The sequence below is a fragment of the Saccopteryx bilineata genome, chromosome 12 (genome assembly GCF_036850765.1).
Source record: "Saccopteryx bilineata isolate mSacBil1 chromosome 12, mSacBil1_pri_phased_curated, whole genome shotgun sequence".
Classification (NCBI taxonomy): Eukaryota; Metazoa; Chordata; class Mammalia; order Chiroptera; family Emballonuridae; genus Saccopteryx; species Saccopteryx bilineata.
The window spans coordinates 16,468,765-16,487,576 of record NC_089501.1 but is presented as its reverse complement, the minus strand read 5'-3'; positions in this window follow the sequence as shown (position 1 = coordinate 16,487,576).

The following is an 18,812-nucleotide window of genomic DNA, read 5'->3' as shown; positions in this document are numbered from 1 at the left end:
CAAGTTTGTGCCCTTTCACAACACTTCCCCAATTTCTTTATCCTAAAGTTCCTGATAACCAGTATTCTACTCTGTTTCTACTCCTGTCCCCTCCTTGTAGACACAGTAAATTAATATTTTACAAGGAAGCCAAGAACACTTAATAGTGAAAGAAGTGAAAAGATTGTCTCTTTAACAAGTGATTTGGGAAAAGCCAGATAAGCCACATGCAAAATTTTTAAAAAATGAAATTAGACACATATTTTAAATTACTCACAAAAATTAATTCTAAATGAATCAAGGACTTAAACATAAGACCTGGTACCATAAAACTCCTAGGAATAAAAACAAACAAAAAAATCATGGTTGTAAGCTTCTTAACATTGGTCTTGGCAATTATTGTTTAGATGAAACTAAAAGCAGAAACAATAAAAACAAAAATCAAGAAGTGGGACTACATTAAACTAAAAAATTTCTGCAACAGCAAAAGAAACAATCAAAAAAATAAAAAGGCATCCTATGAAATGGGAGTAAGTATGTACAAACTGTATATAAGATAAGGGGTTGATATTTAAAACACAGAAGAACTTATATAGCTCAAACAGAAAAAATAAAAATCCAATTTAAAATAATGAGCAGAGGACTTGAATAGACATTTTTTTCCAAAGAAGAGATCCAAATTGATATAGGAACGTGAAAAGAAGCTCAACATCACTAATCATCAAGAGAAAGCAAATCCACACTACAATGAGATATCACGTTAAACCTGTTAGAATGGCTAATGTCAAGAAGACAAGATATAAATTTTGCCAAGGATGTAAATAAAAGGATTCCTTGTGGACACTCTGTGGGAATGTAAATTGGTGAAGACACTATGGATATCAGTATGGAGATTCCTCAAAAAGTTAAAAATAGAGTTACTATGTGATCCAGTAGTCCCACTTCTGAGTATATATTCAAAGGAAATAAAACTAGGGTATTAAAAAATTACCGCATTCCCATGATTGTTGACACATTACTCACAATAGCCAAAATATTTAACAATCTAAGTGCCCATCAGTGGATGAATATATAAAGATTATCAGGTAAATAAATATTGATATAATGTAATATTATTCAGTCATGAAAAAGAACAAAATGCTAACCCTGACATTTGTGACAACACGAATGGACCATGCGGCATTATGCTAAGTGAAATAAGTCAGACAGAGACAAATAATGTATGGTCTCATTTATATGCAAAATCTACAAAAGCCCAACTCATAGAAATGAACAGTGTGGATTCAAATCTTGTCTCTACAGTGAGTCTGGTATGTAACTATTTAGTTTCTGTAAAATATAGTTTGAGGATTTGGTTACTTTATATATATAAAAAAAAGTAAAGAGTTGCATGCCATGTGGCTAAACATATAATGATAAAAATGACATCTTGATATTGAGTACATATATACCCTAGCTTGAGTTTCTTCTGAAGAAAAATTTAAATTTTCTTGATATTTTTTATTGTTATATATTTTACAGAGTGTTTACTTTTCAACCGAGTAACTGACTAGTAAAAATACATATTTCTAAGGACGAAAAGGAATATATTTTCACCCAGTTAGTCTTCTAACAGGAATATTTACACAATATTTTGCAACAAGAACAGGTTCTTGTTCTACTAAAATGATATATGAAAATATTATTTTTCTGTGATAATGTTTGTGTCAAAACTTAATTGACACAGTTACCAACAGACAAATTTTAAATACAGGTGAGTGCACAAGGTTATTGAAAGGTTATCAATTATGTAAAAATGTAGACATTCATTAGATTAATCATACTAATTGGAATTCAGCAACACAGAGACAGTGAACCCAATATGACCAGCTTTCTACTTAGCACTTGGACCTAATACACCTACCCTACCAGGGAGACTGTGAGATGTTTTGAATATGCAGATTTCAGGGTCAACTCATCCCCGTGTCCAACAACACTCCAAATACGTTACTGTTTCCCCTTCCCCGTGTCTAATTGCTGTGGATTCTTTTGTGAAAAGCTGATGCTGTGAGGGACTTCCTCCTGATCACCGGGCCTCCTGTCAGAACAATGGGGTCAAAACCGGAAAGTTGGGCAAGGTTTATAGTGTTTTATTGTGATGATTGCCATCAGCCCAATCAGAATCTATCTTTGATTTCTCATGATGACAGAAGTTCAGTAATTTTCTTGTTGGCTGCCTGTTTTGGCCCTTTATTTTCCCCACTTTATTTAATAAACAGTCTCCAGAATTATCTGGGGTAGGCTTGTTGGCTGCCACTCTGACTTTACTATCCATTAAAATTACATCAATCTGGTTCTGGAAAGTTAGTCACTGCTACCTGGCTTCTATTGTTTTAGGCTTCTATCATCCTTTGCAGTGAGCCCAGTTCTATGAATAGATTGCCTACTGTGTACAGAGCAGAACCAAATGCTGGTGCTTCTCTCACAAGCGCATTCCTTTTTGCCTTGTCAGCTGATATGTCACTTGGCCTTCCTTTGGAACACGATTCTCTTCTGGGCCTCTGGCTTTACACAGTACATCCATGCCAGCCTGCCAACTTTCCTTGGTCTTTCATTCCCTTCCTTCCCCATCCGACCTGGCAGTTAACGGTGTTTGACCTCACTCACTATAGGTCGTTGCTTGTTGCATGCTTCAAGGAGACATCCTCTCAGGAAATGTGCACTGTCTCGTGGAAATCTTATCAGGCATTAAATCTTATACCTCAAGAGAATGGTCACAGATTAAGAAACTAGTCCTTATATCCTGGTCCCCTTGAGCAAGCAATCTTGCTGTTTCAGTTCCTGACACAGTGTTTAGGGTTTCAGTATGCAGGCCAAATGGAGGATCTTGTAGGGTCCTTGCTGGGCTTTGGGACTAAAATAATGCAAGAATTTGAGAAGTGGGCCTATTCTGATGCTCCCTGAAAACTTACTATTATATTTTGTGTTAGTTTTAGAAAATATGAGTATAATTCAGAAGCAAAAGCCATACTGACCTGGAGCTATCTTTGTGAGAAGGGTTTAAATCACCAATTTCTTTAATTGCCAACAAACTGTTTAGATTGCCATTTTCTTTTTGGGTAAATTTCCATAAATTGTTTTTCAAGATATACACCCATTTAATCTAAATTATCAATTTTATTTCTTAAGGTATTTATAATATCCTTTTATTATCTTCCTAATTTCTTGAAAACCTGGTGATATCATATTTTTCCTGATATTAGCAATTTGCATTTTCTCTTTTTCATAATCTTTCAGTGATTTATTAACTTAAAGTTTTAAAAGAATAGAATTTTAGCTTGATGTTTTCCCTATTGCTCATGTGTTTTCTATTTTACTGATATCTGTTTTTATTTTTATTACTCATAATCATCCACTTTCTTCAGGTTGAGTATTTTTCTAGCATTTTGAGATACAAACATAACATTAATTTTTTTATATTTTAATATAGGAATTTAAGGCTAACTAAAGCTAAGCACTATTTTTTTTTTTAGGCGAGAGGAGAGGAGATACTGAGGCAGCCAGACTCTCGTATGCATCCGACCAGAACCCACCTGGCAACCCTTGTTCCCCTTCCTGACCTTCTCATTCTCTTCTCTGCTTCCTGACTTTCTCATTCTTGTCCCTACTTCTATTTTGTGTGGATCAATAAATCCCGTAAGGACTGGGTGTTGGGGCTGTCTCATGAAACCTGCATAGGGAATTGTAAGGTGGTTTTCACTGGTCCCCAGGTACACGCCAGGTGGTCTCTGAGTAGTCATTGTCTTTGTGAGAATATTTGTGTTATTATTCAGCACAATGAATTTTCTAATTTTCAGTGTGTTTTCTTCTTTGAACCATGTGTTGTAATGATAGTGCAATTTGTGAATACTTTTAGGTTCTCTAATTGTCATAATTGTTACTGATTTTTAGCTTTATTCCAGTATAGTAAGAGTTCATAACATATTATTTCAGTTCCCTGAGCTTTGTTTAAGCTTGCTTATGTGGCCAGTATATGGTTAATTTTGATAAGTAATCTGATGTGTATTTGTAAAAAATGGACTTATTCCTATCTAACAAGATATAGAGATCAGTATCTATATTCATATCTCTATCTTTACATATGGATGAGCATACTTATATACATATATACCCATTTGATTCTGTTAATCACCATATTTAAGCATTTCGTTTTTGGTGAAATTATCAATCTTGACATCTATTTTCTTGAACATATTCTACAAAGTTATTTCAAATTGTATATCTAACTGCTTTAGGATCTGAATCACATATGGTCTGTGCCTGTTCTTTATTTTCTCTAAAATTTTTTGACATTTATTCTTCTGTTCTTGAATGTTTTAATGGTAGCCATTATATATAAAGATACACGTTCCACATGATATAATACTTCAAAAAAGATCCATTTGCTTTTCCAGGCAGTTACAAAAAGAGTTCTTTTTGTTCTCATCAGAGATTGAGATAATTTGATGGCTCTTCAATTTCTGTGAGGGCTAATCTATGGTATACTGTACTCATTGGGTATCTACTGAAAGCCTTTCAAGTGTCTCAACTGTAAGACAAGTATGGATGTCAGGCCTCTCCCTTACTGGTCCCTGAACACTAAGTTTTGTGTCTGCAAATCAGTATAATTGGCTAAAGCTCTGCTTAACCTTCTACTTGTTGCACTGTTCTGCTTGGGTTTCTTAGACCCTCATTTTCTTCAGATTAAATATCAGCAAATTCCTGGATGGAACAGGGAACACCACATGTCAGTTCACTTCTCTCCAGTTCCTTTTTACCCCGTGCATTTGTCTCAATTCCTGCTTACCAGGGTGACATTATCCTCCACTATTTTTCTCTCCAGGACAGTCAGACTGCCAGAAGTTCTAGGTGCCTCTTTTGTCTCAGTCCCCTGGCCTAGCACCACACTGCAATGAGTGAACACATCAAAGTGAAAAAGTGGCAGAGCACGTTATATTCTCCACAATGCATTTTCTTTTATTTGGCATCTTTTATATTGAAATCTTGACTACCCTGGATATTTACTGATAGCTTTTAGTATCATAAAAGCAGATCAAAAATAGTCCCCCAAATGCCTTTTTTTTTTAACCTGGTTTCTAATATAGAAAATTTTTTAGGAAAAATAATGATGTATTTTTTAAAAAAAATTGTATTAGCTTTTAGCACGAGCCATATACCATTTTCAGTTAAATTTCTCAGATTGTAATTATACCTAGTAGGTGGTATAAATTTGAAATTGAAGTCCACAAAGCGCCACTTTCTTTTCTTTTGATACAATTTTTAAAAGGCTATTATTTTATTAAAGCTATAGTTCTATTCTGGGTTCATATGATGTTCTCAGTTCTTAGTACTCAGCTTCCATGGACCCAATGTCTTACCCATAGGCCTTTATGTTAACTTTAACATCCCAGCATCTTGCTTACCAAAGAGCATCATTGTAGGCATTTCTCCATTGCCCAGTCCACCTTAGTGACCTTGAAGTGCTTTTGGTTTGCCAAGTATCATTCCACTATTTCCCCTAGTGGGCTTTGAAGAAGTCCTTCTAATCTGAATTGTATGACGTCCTGATTATCCATTTTTCTTTGTTTCTGCAGAACTTGTTTGTAAATTCAGTGTAATTTTCTGAGAGACACCCCAATAAACCTTATATACTTCTAGAGCAGTGATGCAACCCACAATCAAAAAAAAAAAAGGTTTGATTTTGTGATTCTAGAAATGATGTCTAATACTGGTCCCTCAGTCTATTCCAGTAATATTTTATTATCTTCTCGAACCACAATCCACTTATTATTTTTCTGGTAAATGCACAATATTCCAGTTTTTTTTTCTTTTTTCCAGTGACAAAGAAGCTATATCAGTAGTTCCAATAAATTTTTAATAATATTTTTCTTCAACCTCCAAATCTTCAGTGACCCATTTCAGCCAGGGTAGAAGGATAATGACTTTAAATTATAAAAGCTTATTTGGCCTGACCGGGCAGTGGCACAGTAATAGAGCATCGGACTGGGATGCAGAAGACCCAGGTTCAAGACCCTGAGATCCCCAGCTTGAGCGAAGGCTCATCTGGTTTGAGCAAAAGCTCACCAGCTTGAGCCCAAGGTCACTGGCTCGAGCAAAGGATTACACAGTCTGCTGAAGGCCTGCGGTCAAGGCAGGTATGAGAAGGCGGTCAATGAACAATTAAGGTGCCGTCGCAATGCGCAACGAAAAACTAATGATTGATGTTTCTCATCTCTCCGTTCCTGTCTGTCTGTCCCTGTCTATCCCTCTCTCTGACACTCTCTCTGTCTCTGTAAAAATAAATAAATAAATAAATAAAATAAAAGCTTATTTGACAACTGCTTAATATATCCTTCCAGAAAGTTCCCTCATGTTTTAATCATTAAATAATTATAGGTAATTATTTATAATAATTATAAATATTGAATAAAATGATCGGTATAATTTCATGAAAAATATTTTTTGTAAATTGATTTTTTTTAAGTTTTAGAAAAAGTACAGTCTTTTCTAACTGTTTTTATAGTAAGTTTCTAATTTTTTTTTTTCATTCAAAAATTATGATTCTGATTACAGCTGTTTCTACTGGATACCTATCCCTTCACAAGTATGTTCCAAAGACCATCATGGTTTCATTGGTCAAGTTATTTTTCTTTGTCTAAAAGTCTGGCTGTCATTGAAAAAGTTGCTATTTGCTATATAAGAATAGTACTTTTAACAGTAGATGCCACCAGTACTTTCACAGTACTCAGGCATTAAAAAAAAAAAAAAAAAAAAAAAGCCCTGGCCGGTTGGCTCAGCAGTAGGGCGTCGGCCTGGCGTGCGGGGGACCCAGGTTCGATTCCCGGCCAGGGCACACAGGAGAAGCGCCCCTTTGCTTCTCCACCCCCTCTCCTTCCTCTCTGTCTCTCTCTTCCCCTCCCGCAGCCAAGGCTCCATTGGAGCAAAGATGGCCCAGGCGCTGGGGATGGCTCCTTGGCCTCTGCCCCAGGTGCTAGAGTGGCTCTGGTCATGGCAGAGCGACGCCCTGGAGGGGCAGAGCATCACCCCCTGGTGGGCAGAGCATCGCCCCTGGTGGGCGTGCCGGGTGGATCCAGGTCGGGCACATGCGGGAGTCTGTCTGACTGTCTCTCCCCATTTCCAGCTTCAGAAAAATCCAAAAAAAAAAAAAAAAAAACCCTAAAAAAAAATTATTTAAAAAAGATTAACTTCTATAAAGACCTGGAAGTACTCTCAGGAAAATTCACTATACTTACATTTTATTATTTCTTTCATCTATAGCAAAATTCTTTTCCAAATATTTCCCTCCCCCCCCTTTTTTTTTTGCAAGTTTCTAAACTCTTCCTCATATCTAAATGACCTCATTGCCCCTTTTATTTTGGATATACTTTATTCTCTGTAGAGAATGTATGTTTCCAATGTAAATCAATCTAGCATTTCTGGACTTGATATCCTAGTTTTACCCATGACAGTGACCTATTTAACAAAAAACATTGGTTATATCTAGCAAAAAGAAATGCATCTGTAGTTTGTTGAAAATTACAAGAAACTCTATTTAATCACCAAATAACTAAAGTATAACACGTGCAATCGCACACACACACACACACACACACTCTACATAAATGTTTTCATTTTTACACTGCGATCAACATTTCCCTGTTTAGTTCAATATTGTTATATATTACAGAGAAAGCTTTTATTCCCAAATTAACTTCTTAAATCATGCCCATAAAATGTTTGTCTGGATATCCTGTTATATTTTTTAAATCAATGTCTTGGTTACAAAGAACATTTATTAGTAAATTTCCCAACAGATTATTATATCACTAAGTATTTAAATCAAGTCATGAGTATATATTTAGGAATAAACCCCACTAATTTGCCAAAACATTAAACATCTTCTCTTTGGTCAGCTACATGTTTAAAATGAGGTTAATATCATTCTTTCAACCAGATGGGAATTATGGATTTTGGGATCATTAATATGTGTTCTTTAAGAGCATATATTTTATTGTTTTGATTAATTTTCACTTTGTGATCTAAAATAGTTTTGGACACAACTACTCTGTAGATTTCTTAATATGTTTACCTATCATGGAAGTTTCTCTATTCACAGTCGTTACCGAGGAAGAAAAGATTCAGAAATTTCTCCTTTTTTCATTTTCCTGTTTTATAGTGATTGTTATATTTGTGTTCAAGTCAAACTATTTATTAATAAAAATTTTATTTTTTTCAAAATAGTGATAATTTTATCTTAAAGATTTATGTCATATTGATTCCCTCATGCAATTATTACTTAAACATTTGTTTCCAAAGATAGATAATGTTCAGCCTCACTTTCAATTACCAGGTAATAAAGACATATTTCCCTATCTGACATTTTTTGATTGATTTACTCATTCAGTATTACAAAACAGTAAGTTGCAAATGGAATGCTGTGTTTAAAGAAAATAAAGAGTGAGGGTTTACTATACCATGTAGAATACAGTAGTTCATGGCAGGCCAGCAATCCCAACCAACAATCCCAATGTTAACAACTAGAAAAATGGGAATAGATGCTTATGGAAAATAAATCGAACTAGACAGTCTAAAATATAAGAATGGGGACAAGCATTTGGAGCATAGGCTGCTGTTTCCTACTTGGTGCACTGAAAGGGGTTTGTTTTGATGGATTCATGACAGGAAGGCAGTTTGAAAGGCAAGGAGATACTTGTGCTTGAGTTCAGTTTGTGGGACATTCCATTTCTTGATCTGGGTACCTATTACATGCTTGCTTTCAGTTTCTGAAAATTCATTGAGTCTCTACACTTACATGTTTTCATTTTCTTGTGTGCATTTTATACTTCAATTGAATAATTTAAAAAGTAAATGAAGAATAGCATCAAAATACACAAAGTAGAAAATTTTTAATTTTATGATGTCTGGGAACTCACTGAGTTGAGAAACGGAATGGGGCATAATTTTGTGGTGTTTGTAAATAACGTTTGATTGGATATAATTGTGACATGATTTAAATGCATTCATGAGTGTCACTGTTTAATTTTCAGTAATCAAAATTGTTTAAAAATATTGTCTGCACAGTGACAAGTTTAACAATTTATAAAGCTAGCTGCTTGGACCTTTTTAGTTTTACTGGTGAATCTAACACTTTAGCTTGTTTAATCCAGCAGATCAGCACCTCTCATTCAGCGTGTGACTTTCCACAAGAGTAATCTGCCCTCTCCTCTCTGATGGTGCTCTCCATTTAACACAAGTTTTGTGTGTGAGCAGTTCTCATATTTTATCATCAGGATTAACTTTATCACTTTTTTGATGTTTGTTTTTTATCTTTTCAATTTCTTTTAGGCTAAGTTCTAAAATTTTCAACATGAGGAACCTTTTTGCAAAGTAATGATTTTCCACTCATTGAGGAAAATAAAAAAGAGCTTTTTGATTGAGACAAGTAGGAAAAAAATAATTTCAGTGATACAGTCTATAAGCCAAGTTATTTTTCTTAGATTTACACCAATTTATAAAGCTTAAGACTCAAATCAGTAACACTCATTCTCCTAGAAATTCAATATGTTCTGCTAAATGGAGCCAGGAAGTACCACATACTAAGTCACCTCCCTTTTCTCAAACCCAGGGGAAAATCCCCTCCAAGAGGGCCCCACATCGTCTAAACAAGCCTGAATGCTCAATCAAGGACATGAAGGTCATTGACAAAGGCTTAGCTGATTCATTAAAACAAAAGCAGGAATAAACTCTCTATGCCCTTGTTCATCATGATTCATGAAATCATTAAAAACCAATACATAACTGAGGTCTTTACTGTGTCAGACAGTCTCTGACAAGGTCAATTGCAAATTAATTATCAATATGATTAATTAATCTAAGGAACACTCATATTGAGATATTAAAGCAGTGAGAACTACATACCACCAAAATCTTTATGCAGTCTTAGGAAGACAGTAGGTCAAGAGAAGCCTGTTAGGGTGATATAAAGTGTAGCTAGAAGTTTAACCAGATACCCCTTCATCTGACTTCTCCCATGCAATCAGAACCACTTTATTTGCTAGTGAAGTCAAACCAGGCAGAATGTTCAGAACATCCTACTTCTGCCTTTTTTATAGCACACAGTGTGGTTTACCAAAATATAACTGTTGCCTGGAGAGAAGTAGTATTTGTTTTTCTGATTGTCATTCTTGTATCTAGAGAAGGGTTACATCCTTCAGAGGTAGTCCTGAAAAGAACTAGCTCACTTACCCTGACTCTGAAAAATCTAGATGGCAGTGGACCTGATTAGCAATTTACTAAACCTGCAACTTCCAATTGAAAGGGTACATATGAGTGAGTAGATTGTGGTGGTTTCTTCTTTCATTTGACCTTTTCTGCTTCAGCTGCTTGTTTTTCACACATTTCAACATTTACCTACATCTTGGGCATTTTATTTCTCCTTATGGAAAAGCTGAAGAAGAGGGAATAGAAATGGGTAAAACCTGCAACTATTCACTTAGCAAGGAAATAGATGAACACAACTTATAAAAACAAAACATTTAGACTCTGCATGGACTTTCTTTACCTATAACACTACTCTTCCCCAAATAGAGTAAATAATTATATATTATCTCTGCTCCTTCCACTTTCCGTTCTCTATTCACCCCACCCCATGACTTGTCCTTTTAAAAGAAGGAGAATGGTCTCTGTGTATCTCATGTGAACAGACATGGATGCTCTCACAGCCTCAGTGAAAGGAAGTAGTGGGGGTGATGGCAAAAGAAGCAGAGCAAAGAGCCATGTGGTTTTTATGCAACTGCAAGAATTTGAAGGAAGGCTAATAATTTTTAAGATCATTACCTAATTTCTATATAAAAGCAAAACTAGATAAAATTACAATACAATACAATACAGTCAGCTGTATATTCAATAATTGTGAAATTTGTTAAAGGCTTTGAACCTCTTGGTTAAGAAGGAAAGATAATCATTAACAATACTATTTTTAGTTTTAAATGTTTATGTGGAATAATTAATTATCCCTAAGCTAGTCATCTGAAGAATCTGACCACTCATTAATTTACCTCAGCGTTGTCATATAGCCCCTCTTTGGTGAACTGCACTGTGGCTAGTTTATTCTGAGAAACAAATGTGGCAGTGCTAATGAGAATTGTTAGAAACAATAAAACTGCAATCAAACATTAATAAGCTTTAACTCAAGCGCATTATTCAGGCCCTGGTTGGGTTTCTCAGTGGATACAGCGTCAGCTGGCGCATGGAGGTCAACAGGTTCTTCCCCAGTCAGGGCAACTATGAGAAGCAGGGAGCATACAGCTAAGTGGAACAATGAGTTGAGTTGATGCTTCCCTCTCTCTTGTTCTCTCTCTCAAGTCAGTGGAGGAGAGAACATTATTCATGTTCATTTTAAATCTCTTGTGAGCAGTAGAGAAACACATATGTGTTCATCTATACTGCTAAAAGCTCACACGAAGATTTTATAAATAATAGAATTGCTTTAATCAGATGCATACTATTAGTGTGTGAGAGGAGAAACTTAGATCTGCAGAAAAATTTGTCTAAACTAACCCTGACTTAATCAGGCTCTGGAAGTGCTAATTCAGCCCTCAGTCTTCATTTACATTCTAATGAACTGTGGCAATAACTGAAATGTTTAAAAACAGTTGGTCCCAACATATCATGGTTCAACATATAATTTTCTGCTTTATGATTTACTTTGAATTGTGAAATTTGATCTTTCCCTGGGCTAGCAATATGTGATATGGTTCTCGTGTAAGGCTGGGCAGCAGCAGTAAGACAATTTTGCCCAACTATGGGCTAATGGAAGCGTTCTGAGCACGTTCAAGATAGGCTAGACCGTGATGGTCAGTAGGTTAAGTGTATTAAGTGCATTTTCAACTTAGAGTATTTTCATTTACAATGAGTTTATAGAACCCACCATAAGTCAAAGAACATCTGTATTAATGTAACAGTGACTAAGTAACTGAATATTTCAGTCAGGAGAAAAGTTAATTAGGTTTTGAGTTATTGAATAGTGTCAGCTTCACAGATTACACAGGAACGTAATTAGCCCAGTATTCACATTTTCTCTTGTGAGTCCATTTACCTTTGCTTTAGATTAGAAATCATAAAAGAAAGAAATTGCAATGTAAAAAATATATACCTGGTAAAAATTGTTCTCAAATAATAAGCTCTAAAGAGTTTTCAGGGTCTTAAAGCCTTACTTGAGGGTGATAGATAAGCAAAAGAAAAGCGGAAATGAATAGAATTAATAATTCAAAATAGACCCTTAGGAGAATCATCTTTCACTAAGAAAAAAAAAAGACATTTCTTTTTTTTTTTTTTTTTTTTGTACTTTTCTGAAGCTGGAAACGGGGAGGCAGTCAGACAGACTCCCGCATGCGCCTGACCGGGATCCACCCGGCACGCCCACCAGGGGGCGATGCTCTGCCCATCATGGGGCGTCACTCTGCCGCAATCAGAACCATCCTAGCACCTGAGGCAGAGGCCACAGAGCCATCCTCTGCTCCCAGGCAAACTGCTCCAATGGAGCCTTGACTGCGGGAAGGGAAGAGAGAGACAGAAAGGAAGGAGAGGGGAGGGGTGGAGAAGCAGATAGGCGCCTCTCCTGTGTGCCCTTGCTGGGAATCAAACCCGGGACTCCCACCCACCAGGCCGATGCTCTACCACTGAGCCAACTGGACAGGGCCAAAAAAGACATTTCTTTTTTTTTTTTAATTTTTTTTAAATTTTATTTATTCATTTTAGAGAGGAGAGAGAGAGAGAGGAGAGAGAGACAGGGGGGAGGAGCTGGAGACATCAACTCCCATATGTGCCTTGACCAGGCAAGCCCAGGGTTTTGAACCGGCGACCTCAGCATTTCCAGGTCGACACTTTATCCACTGCGCCACCACAGGTCAGGCTTTTTTTTTTAATGATATAATTTATTTATTTTTTATTATTTATTTATTTTTTATTATTTTTTTTAATATATTCATTTTAGAGAGGAGAGAGAGAGAGACAGAGAGAGAGAGGAGAGAGAGACGGGAGGAGGAGCTGGAAGCATCAACTCCCATATGTGCCTTGACCAGGCAAGCCCAGGGTTTTGAACCGGCGACCTCAGCATTTCCAGGTCGACGCTTTATCCACTGCACCACCACAGGTCAGGCAAAAAGACATTTTTTAATGAGACAAAACTATGTCTTATGTCCTTTTTACCTTTGTTTAGACTTTGGTTTTGAAAGTTTCATATTAAAATTGACACTCACTTGTTTAGTCAGCTACATAACTTGTCAATAAAGTTATGATTTACATTCTGAGAAATGTCTTCTATGGTCATGAGATGTCTTTATTTTTATATTGTTATCTAACAATGGACGTTGGACATTTCTTGCTGTGATAGAATATAAGGCATACACGGCACATATGTCATGAAGGGTAATGAATTCTGCTACAAAAATAAAGAATCCTAATTTAACTCAGGATAATTTAATAATTTAGAAAATAAATACATATTTGTCTAATTCTGCTAGTCTTAGCTATGTTTATTAACAATAACACCAGCAACAAATATGCAGACCTAGAACTTCTACCTTACTTCCATTTTCTCTGGACAAACTAATAAGTTAATGCCACTTTAAATTACCTAAGATTGTTAGCCACAGGAACTCAAAAGATGCATAGCGCTATGTGTACCAGAGAGTTCCTTGGATTATATATTATTTCTTTGTAGGAATAGAATCAAGTTCTCACATCAGGTGGAATAAGTTTGGGGGCCAGAAAGGGGCCAGGGAGAAGACTTAGTGTCATTAATCAGTGGTTTAAACAGCACATTAATATATATAAAATTTTGACAATCTTTATAAGTATCTGAAAAGCTAACCAAGGATTTCAACTGAGTTTTAAGCAGACTTCTGCTTTTACATTGTTTCCTTGATGCAGTGTTCTTCAAGACTGCATTTTAGAATTACTTGGGAGTTTATATTTTATACTGAAATCACTTTACCCACAGAGATTTTCATTCAATTGCCCTGGAGCTAGACCCAGGAAACAGCTTTTTTAAAGCTCTCCAGGTGATTCTAAAAACCATTATGTCAACATTTGGTCCTTAAAATCTGTACTGACCAGATCATACATCTGTGCCCAAGCTGATAGCAGCAACTACTTCTTCTCCCCATCCTGCTAGTCCACTTCCTATTCTTTTTTTTTTTTTTTTTTTTTTTTTTTTTTTTTTCCGAAGCTGGAAACAGGGATAGACAGAGTTCCGTATGCGCCCGACCGGGATCCACCTGGAACACCCACCAGGGGGCAACGCTCTGCCCACCAGGGGGCGATGCTCTGCCCCTCCGGGGCATCGCTCTGTTACGACCAGAGCCACTCTAGCACCTGGGGCAGAGGCCAAGGAGCCATCCCCAGTGCCGGGGCCATCTTTGCTCCAATGGAGCCTTGGCTGCGGAAGGGGAAGAGAGAGACAGAGAGGAAGGAGAGGGGGAGGGGTGGAGAAGCAGATGGGTGCTTCTCCTGTGTGCCCTGGCCGGGAATCGAACCCCGGGGCTTCTGCACGCCAGGCCGACGCTCTACCACTGAGCCAACCGGCCAGGGCCCACTTCCTATTCTTCATGTTATTAAGAAGGCTACAAATACGTTTTGTATAATTAGACATATTATTCTCAAAAAAAGATGCTGTCACTTCAGTAATTAAAGCAGGAATATTTTGGAGAAGATTCTTCTGAAACTTCATAAAGATTAGAAAAGCTGTTGCCACATAAATATCCTCATACTTGTATATTTTATTTACATGATCCTAAGTATAACAAAAGTTTATCCTGATTTGTTACTAGAGTCATCAAAGAAAGACTCACTCTTGTAGGAAAATTAGTAATAATATGATACTAACAGTGGCATTCAGAATATGATTCTGTTTAATTTGAAAGTCTTAGTATAGGACCATATAGTCAAATTTAGGCACGTCTTAAAATATTTTCTACATTTGTAATTCAACATGACTGGTTACCACTGCTTTTAGTAGCAATTATTATACAAATATAGACATGCAAGTTTGCAATTGATGAAATATAGGTTTGGAGCAAATTTTCAAGTAAACTACAGAATCAAGGTGCTATTTTACAAGAATAACTCTCTAAAAATAAAGTCATGTGATTAGTGAATGCAGCGTTTAGAAGCAAATGAAATGTAAACAGAAAAAAGTAATAATAAAAGTTAAAGCAAAAAAACAATAAAATTGAAAACTTAAAATATATAGAATTAAAAGCTGATTGAGAATATCATAATCAAGAAGACTATATTCAAAATAACTAAGAAAAAATGTGAGAATACATAAATATTTAGTATCAGAAATGAAAGGGGGTGGTCTTACTGTTGATTCCATGGGTATAAAAAGGATAATAAAAAACTACTCAGAACAAGTTCATGAGCACAAATTTAAAAGCCTAGATAAAATAAATCAATTACTATAAAGATAAAATTTACCCAAAGTTCATAAGAATATTCTGAATAGGCTTGCATTTGTTAAAGATATGGAATCAATAATTAATACCTTTTTAAAAAGAAAGCACCAGACATAGTTGGGTACTCTGATAAATTCTAGCAAACATTTAAGAAAAAATTATACCACTTCTTACATACATTTTAAGATTGTAGAGACTAAAATTAAGATAGAAGAGGAGTGAATACTTCCTAACTTATTCTCTGAGACCATCATTACCCTAATACAAATACTTTTCAAGAAAAGAAAATACAAGCCCTGGCCGGTTGGCTCAGTGGTAGAGTGTCGGCCTGGTATGCAGGAGTCCCGGGTTTGATTCCTGGCCAGGGCACACAGGAGAAGCGCCCATCTGCTTCTCCACCCCTCCCCCTCTCCTTCCTCTCTGTCTCTCTCTTCCCTTCCCGCAGCCAAGGCTCCTTTGGAGCAAAGTTGGCCCGGGCACTGAGGATGGCTCTGTGGCCTCTGCCTCAGGCGCTAGAATGGCTCTGGTTGCAACAGAGCAATGCCCCAGATGGGCAGAGCATCGCGCCCTGGTGGGCATGTTGGGTGGATCCTGTTTGGGCGCAAGTAGGAGTCTGTCTGACTGCCTCCCTGTTTTCAACTTCAGAAAAATAAATAAATAAAGAAAGAAAGAAAGAAAAGAAAGAAAGAAAGAAAGAAAGAAAGAAAGAAAGAAAGAAAGAAAGAAAGAAAGAAAGAAAGAAAGAAAAGAAAAGAAAATACAAACCAATATTTCTTGTTAACATAGAAGCAAGAGTCCTCAACAAAATATTAGCAAATTGAACTTAAAAAGTATATAAGCAATTGTACACCACAATTAAGTGGGATATATCTTAAGTAAGTGGTTCTCAAAGTGTGTGCCAGGGTGCACTGGTGCACCCTAGAAGATTTTCAGGTGCTCCCTCTGGTATTCCAGAGAAATATGTGCCTGTTGGGGACCAAAAAACCAACAGGGTTTTTGGAGTTTAGATATTTGGTGGACAGAGGTATGGGGAATTGGCTGTAAGCAGATAGTTTGCCCAACCCTCCACCTCACTTGCCTGATTAGGTTGCAAAAGGATATTAAACTGTGAGGCTGGATTGTTTATACAACCCCCCATGTTAACCAGAAAGACTGGAGGCAAGTTTCTTCTATTCTTTGTTTGGTGTAAAATTAAGATTTGCTAATGGCCTCACTTTATCCTATAAATAAAGCAAGATGTGGTTTGGGGGCAAGTTTTGTTCTTGCCAGCAGCAATTACAGAACCCTCCCAATCCCATATTTTCTTAATTCCACATATTTTCTTAATTCCACACCATTCCCACTCGGGACCTGGAATTACCAGCTGTGTTGGTTCACGACATGTGCCCAGATATAAAATAAATATAGTTACTCTATTATACCATTTCATTATGGAAATACTGCTCTTTTTGTTAACCATCATTATTATATTTATTATTAATACATCATTATATTATTTTTAGATAAATACACCCAAATAAAATGGATATATTTCTCAAAAAGAAGAATGATATTGAAGAATCCGATTCTGGAAGTGAGCAAAAGTTAAGGGTAAATAAATAGGACTTGAAGGCTGACGGGCAGAATTTAATTTATAGCATTTTCCATCACTTAACACTGAATAATATGATTGGATTAGAAACCCATTCATGGAAGCTTCAAGTGATTTTGGTTTAACATGTTAACAGAAGAACTGGTAGCTATATCCACTGATCGTGGATTAATGATTAAACATAAGGAATTCTCTTGAAGGCTTTTTGGATTTATATAAAAAGTAGAATATGTAGCAATATTTTTTTTTAATTTTTTATTTATTTACTTTTTTAGATTTTATTTATTCATTTTTATTAAAGAGAGAGAGAGAGAGAGGGATAGATAGAGAAAGAACAGGGGGAGGAGCAGGAAGCATCAACTCCCATATGTGCCTTGGACAGGCAAGCCCAGGGTTTTGAACCGGCGACCTCAGCATTTCCAGGTCGACGCTTTATCCACTGCGCCACCACAGGTCAGGCCATATGTAGCAATATTTAAAAAAGCTTTGAACATTTTTCTACAACTTTCAACATCCTATGTATGTGAATTAGGATTTCCACCCTCAACACAATTAAGAGTAAAAAGAGAGAAATTCTTCAATGTATTGATGAGGAAATGAGAGTTTGCCTTTCAAATATATGCCCAAACATTGAAGAAATAGCTAGGACACATCAGGCTCATGTTTCTTATAAACACAAGAATTAAAAAACTTAACACATTTGTGCCAGGACCTGCCAAATTTACTAAATCTTACTAAGAATGTATTGAAATCCCCTACTATTATAGTATTGCTATTGATCTTGCCCTTTATAATCCACCAAAGTCTGCTTTATATATTTAGATGCTCCTGTATTAGGTGCATAGATATTTATAATGGTTATATCTTCCTATTGGATTATTTCCTTTATCATTATGTAGTGATCTTCTTTATCTCTTACTATAGCCTTTGTTTTAAAGTCCATTTTTCTGATGTAAGTATTGCTACCCCAGTTTTTCTTTTCATTTCCATTTGCATGAAATTTTTTTTTCATCCATTTACCTTCAGTCTATATGCATCTTTTGTTTTGGGGTGTGTCTCTTATAGAGAGCATATGTATGGGTCCTGTTTTCTTATCCACACAGCTACCCTATGTCTTTTGATTGAATTATTTAATCCATTTACATTTAAGGTTATTATTGATATGTAGTTGTTTATTGCCATTTTCTTCTTTAAAGGTGTATTCCTTTTTTTGCTGTATTCTTTTCCCATTTTGATCTGTTTACAACAGGCCCTTTAACATTTCCTGCAGCATTGGTTTGGTTGTAATGAATTCCTTGAGTTGTTTTTTGTCTGGGAAGCTTTTTATTTCTCCTTCGATTTTAAACGATAGCCTTGCTGGATAAAGTAGTCTTGGTTGTAGGTTCTTGTTCTGCATTACTTTGAATATTTCTTGCCATTCCCTTCTGGCCTCAAGTGTTTCTGTTGAGAAGTCAGATGTCATCCTTATGGGGGCTCCTTTGTAGGTGATAACTTTTTTTTTCTCTTGCAGTTTTTAATATTTTCTCTTTATCGCTTAGCTTTGGTATTTTAATTATGATGTGTCTTGGTGTAGATTTTTTTTGGTTTCTCTTTAATGGAATTTTCTGTGCTTTTATAACTTTTTCCTGCATCAATTTACTAAAGGTTATGGCCCTCATTTATCTTGACCTCTAACTCCTTGATTCGATCCTCAGAGTTTTAAGAGTTGTTTGTACATATATTTTGAATAACAGTTCTCTATCAGATGGATCTTTGGCAAATATTTT